The sequence below is a fragment of the Pteropus vampyrus genome, unplaced genomic scaffold, assembly GCF_000151845.1.
Source record: "Pteropus vampyrus isolate Shadow unplaced genomic scaffold, Pvam_2.0 Scaffold25, whole genome shotgun sequence".
Taxonomy (NCBI): domain Eukaryota; kingdom Metazoa; phylum Chordata; class Mammalia; order Chiroptera; family Pteropodidae; genus Pteropus; species Pteropus vampyrus.
The window spans coordinates 533178-538179 of NW_011888806.1; positions in this window are offsets into that span (position 1 = coordinate 533178).

The following is a 5002-nucleotide window of genomic DNA, read 5'->3' on the forward strand; positions in this document are numbered from 1 at the left end:
AGGTCATTGTAAATGTAGTTAAGATGAGGTCATACTGGAGTAGGTGGGTCCCTACTCCAGCATGACCAGTGCTATTAAAAAAGGGGGAATTTGGACACACATGCACATAAGGAGAACACCACGTGAACGTGAAAGCAAGGTCAAGTGATGCGTCTATAAGCCATGCAACACCAAAGATCGCCAAGAAGCCACCAGAAGCTAGGAGAGAAGCATGGAATGGATTCTCTCTCAGAGTCTCCAGAAGTTTCCAGCCCTTTCAACACCTTGGTTTGGGACTCTACCCTCAGAGTTTTGGGACAATATGCTTTGAGGTTTAAGCCTCCCACTCAGTGGTGCTTTGTCATGGCAGCACTAGGAAACTGATACGGAGCTTGGTTACCTGTTGCTGGTTTTTAGACTGGAAACAGTAGGGCCACTCTGAGGTCCATAGGCTACCTTTTGCTCGAAGAGTGATTAATGTGTTTGTGCCCCTTATTACTGGAATAGATGCACCTGAACATGGCGTGGGGCTCTCTGTAGCTTTAAGCTCTTGGAGACAGTCTTGACACATTTTTGGGGATGTTTTAAAAATGAGGAATGCTTTATTACAATGTGATTAAAATGGTGGTGCTGCAGTCTGTATTTATTGGAAGTCAGCAATCTTAAATGCAACTAACTTGTTAGAGTGATTAAAGGCTTGTAAATGAAAGAGCTATATTTCCATGATGTGTGCTTTCTTTGGTCTTGTTACTTCTTGGCCTAATCATCCCACTAATTCACTGCCTCCCTGCTGTACGCCGGCTTCCAGGGGTGAATGCATCATCTATCCCTTGAGATAACAGGTCACATTTACTGAAAGTTTACTGTGTTCCAGGCCCTGGGCTGTAAGCACTCTGCATGTGTTTTTGAGGAAATGTAAACCGAAGGGGAGAAAAACCCATACACGTGAAAAATTTAGACTTCATCGAAAGCTAAACTGACAACTTCCAAGGTGGAGCTGGCTGAGATGAAAGAACGCAGGGGTAATGGAAGAAGGCCTCAGAGAGAAAGAGCGTCTTGACCTGGGTCTCCAAGGGAGAGCAGAGGAAGATACTCTGGGGCAGGAGTAAGAAGGTGAGTGCTGCTGGGGAGAAGGGGAGGCCCCTGAACTTCCAGGCTGCAGCTGTCGGGGAAAGTGCAGTAAGCAGTGAGAAGGTCAAGGTCAGAAAGGCCTGCAGTTGTAGTTCAGTCTCTGACATACACCAGGCACTCAAAAACTTGCTGAATGAATGAGGTTGGTAATTGAGGTGATCGGTAGCGACCTTATTCTGGAATGAAGAGGTGACTGATGCAAAGCAAAATTTTTGGTAAAACTGGACGGTGTCTGCAGGTACAGAAATTGGGAATATTTTAAAAAATCACTCCAAAAATTTTGCTAGAATTGTCTGCCAAAGCATTTTGTGGAAGGTGGATAAAGTAACAGTCGCAATGCTCCATGCCCTCCCAAGAAGTCACTGTAAACGTGCAAATCAAATAACCTTAAAGCTCTACAGGGCAGCAAGAAATGCCTTATTTTCTCCTTATTCTGGAACCCAACTGTTTCCTCCATCCAGTTCCAGTGTTCCTGTAATTTCTATGACCTGGGAGCTGGCAGGGAGATCGCCGACATGTTGTAGCAAGGGACATTGCATTGGAGCAGGTGGAGGCTGGAGGTGTCACTCTTGCTCTTTTTCAGGTCGAAGTCAGACCCTTGCATTGGAGCAGACACGCTCAGCAATAGATGTACATTAGAATCACCCGGGAGCATCAAAACAAAACAAAACACCCATATGCAGCTTTTTAAGCTCCTTAGTAATTCTAATGTACCCCCAGGGGTTCTCAGACTTTAATGTATGTGGATCACCTGGGTCACCTTAATTCACCTAGGTCTGACAGGGTTTGAGTGGGCTGGAGAATCCACAGCTCCAGCAGGCTCCCAGATGACACTGATGTCATTTGCAGACCACGCTTTGAGATGCAAGGACAATCTACAGAGAGCTGTACTCGCCTCCCCATCACTTGCTTAGAGTGTGAGAGCAGGAATAAAAATATGGCTGTTAAGGATGTGTTATGGTTTTTTAGGAACGATCATCTCAGGACTCTGGTTTCAAATCCTGATTTAATTTCTGCTAGTGCTTTCATTAGACTGCTTCCTTGAACAATTGCTAATGCTGACTCTTAGCACACGGTTTTTGAGCCTTATGTATGCCGAACATTCTCCTTAGTTCTCGGGTTAGGGAAGGGAAGGAGGTATTGAAACAAATAATAATTTAAAAAGACATGACTTTCCACTGCAGTGCAGAGGAAAGCCTTCATGAGATGTTGATTGTTTTATTGACTCATGAAAAGAACTGCAGTTGACCTGGACATTGGAACATATGGCCTAATGACTCAGTCTCTATGACGACTCGAGGAGGCTGGTCACTTGCTACACCTAAAGGATACTGTGTTAAAACACAAAATTCAACTGAGTACATTTTAAAGATCTCATTGGCTTTGTTCAGTGATTCATGAATCAGGCAGCATCCCATCTAGCAGACAGAAAGGAGCTCTGAGAAGCTGTGCAAAATGAAAGACTTTTATAGGCAGAAGGGAGTTGGAACAAGGAACTTATACCAGGCAAAGAGTGGACTGCTTGTGGCAGGTCACTTTCCTTTATGGAGTGACAGGGGTCCATCAGGCAGATGGCCTCACTAGTGCCAATCAGGAGATTCCTGACTGGTCTTCGATTCCATTTCTTGGAGAGGTTGAAATTCTAATTAAGTCTTGGTTTAGTGATGTGGGGCTTAGCATAAATGACTCCGTCTTGGGCCTGTTGTCTTGTTTTTAACACCGTGCAATTTATGCACAGTGAAAAGTTCTTCAGGCGGCTTTTAGAAAAGAGGAAACCCATTTGTGGTAAAGGAAATAAATCACAGGTGGTATTTGTGCGGGTTACACCTGAGTGCTGCTCGGAACCACTGCTTACGGTGTGGCCTTAGGCACCTTTCGTTCTTCCACCTTCAGTGCCCTCCCGTATAAGGTGGAGATAGTAATACCTGTGCTGTGGACTGGAAAGGGTCAAAATGTTCTTTTTCCGCAAGCGTTATTCGTTCATGCCCCAGACCTCACTTGGGCTGGCTTTCTCAGGGAGGTCCTGTCAGAACTCGGTTAGCCCCACTCTCCACTGCACCGAGAAGTTCTCCCACAGCGTGCTCTGTTGAGGAGCTCATCACACTTGAACTAACCTGAATGGTATCTTTTTTCCCATGGCATTGGCCTGTAGCATTAACCTCTCTGTCTCCAGCACCCAGATGGTCACGAGGCTGCTGCTGCTTTGAGCATATCACAAGAGGACGAGAATAACATCGTTTCTGGGTGAAGAGTATATGCTCACTTAAAGGACAAGCTTTTATTCTGTAAAATGGATCTCTCTACACTTCCCTGTGAGATGTTTTTTTCCAAAGATGAACTGACCCTGGCAACTGACCCTGGACAAGCTCCGCCCGCATCCTGAACAGCAGGTGTCCACCCTCCTAGGGGTTCTCTGGCTCCCTCTGGCCCCCAATCCTGTTTAAGCATCAAACTGGGAAGGCAACTATGGATGCGGATTAAGCCTAGGAAGAAATCGTTCTGCTGATAAATTTTGAGTTTCTCCCAGGGTTGAAGGATTTCCAAACCAACCATTTTTTGAAATAGCTGTGTTGCTAGGAGGTGAGATTGTTAAGGTGAGAAAAACTCTTGTGGGATTGTCAGATTAAATTGAGATTCCCACGAATCTCATGCGGTTAGGTTCAAACAGTAGTCAGAGTGTATGTGCTGCACCGGACAGCCACCCTTCAGGTGTCCTGCAGGGGAAAAGGAGACCAGCTTTCCCCAAATAAGAGGAACTCATAAGTCATCATATGGAAAAGCTGTAAGGCACACAGAGGAAGCTAAAGAGGAGGGAAGGCTATGTGCTTACCAGGGGGGCAGCCATTCCTTTACCTTCTCTGGGAGCTCAAAGCCCCAGATTATCAGCAAGAGGCTCCTGTGTCTGGACTTTTCATCAGGGTAATGGGGAACAGGATGTGGTGGGGGGTGTTGTGTCTGGGGTTGTGCCCAGTAAGACTGGGCAAACCTGAGGATAGCCAGATGATTTCTGCCAAGCAGAATAACTTGTCCAGGTAGTTTATACTGGCATAAAGGTCCCTGACCATTCTGGGAGATGTCTACCTTAGACCACACCTGGAGTTGAGCAACTTAGGAAGTCTACTCGCTTGAGCTAAATGCATTGGTTTTCTGGCAAGTGATAACTGGTCACTGGGCCAGAACTAAGTGGCCTGAAAACAGATGGAGATTGAATAATAATCCTGGGTTACTGATGCAGTAAATGGCCACCTGCTTGTTCACATAGGATGATGACCTTTGGCTAGGTCAGGCTCTCTCTGAGGACCTGGAAGAAAGGCTGATTGCCCTTGGTTCTAATGGGCAAACACTTTTCCACTCCGGCTGCAGATCAGAATTACCTTTGGAGCTTTAAAATATTCAGATGCCCAGGCTCCAGGTCCAGAGATTTTGTGCCCTAAGTTTTGGGTAAACCACACCTTTGACCTTTCTTTTAAGGGGTCTCCTGGGGCCCCTGATGTGACACATGATGTGTGAGTTTAGGAAGTGCTGAAGGGAGCATCACAGGGAGGGGCTGTTTGTTTATGGAACATCTGCTGTTGTCGGGGTTCAGCTAGAATGAGGGCTTGGCCAGATGTCTCCTCCTCAAGGTCCCACAAGCGTTTCCACCCATCCCATCGAAGCCAGCTCATGGTTCTTCTACAGGAACCTGCTTCTCCTCCTTCGTTCCTCCTCTCAGTTAGCATCACCACTGTCTTCTGCCTCGTCACCCAACTCAGACACCTCCAAATCACCTTTGCTTCCAGTCTCCACCATTTTCTGTCCATCTAGTCCTAGTCGAAGCATGAAGAACTGTGAAGGCTCTGAGGGTTCACCCTTCTTGCAAGCTAACAAGTTAGCCTGCGTCAGCTTCACCAGT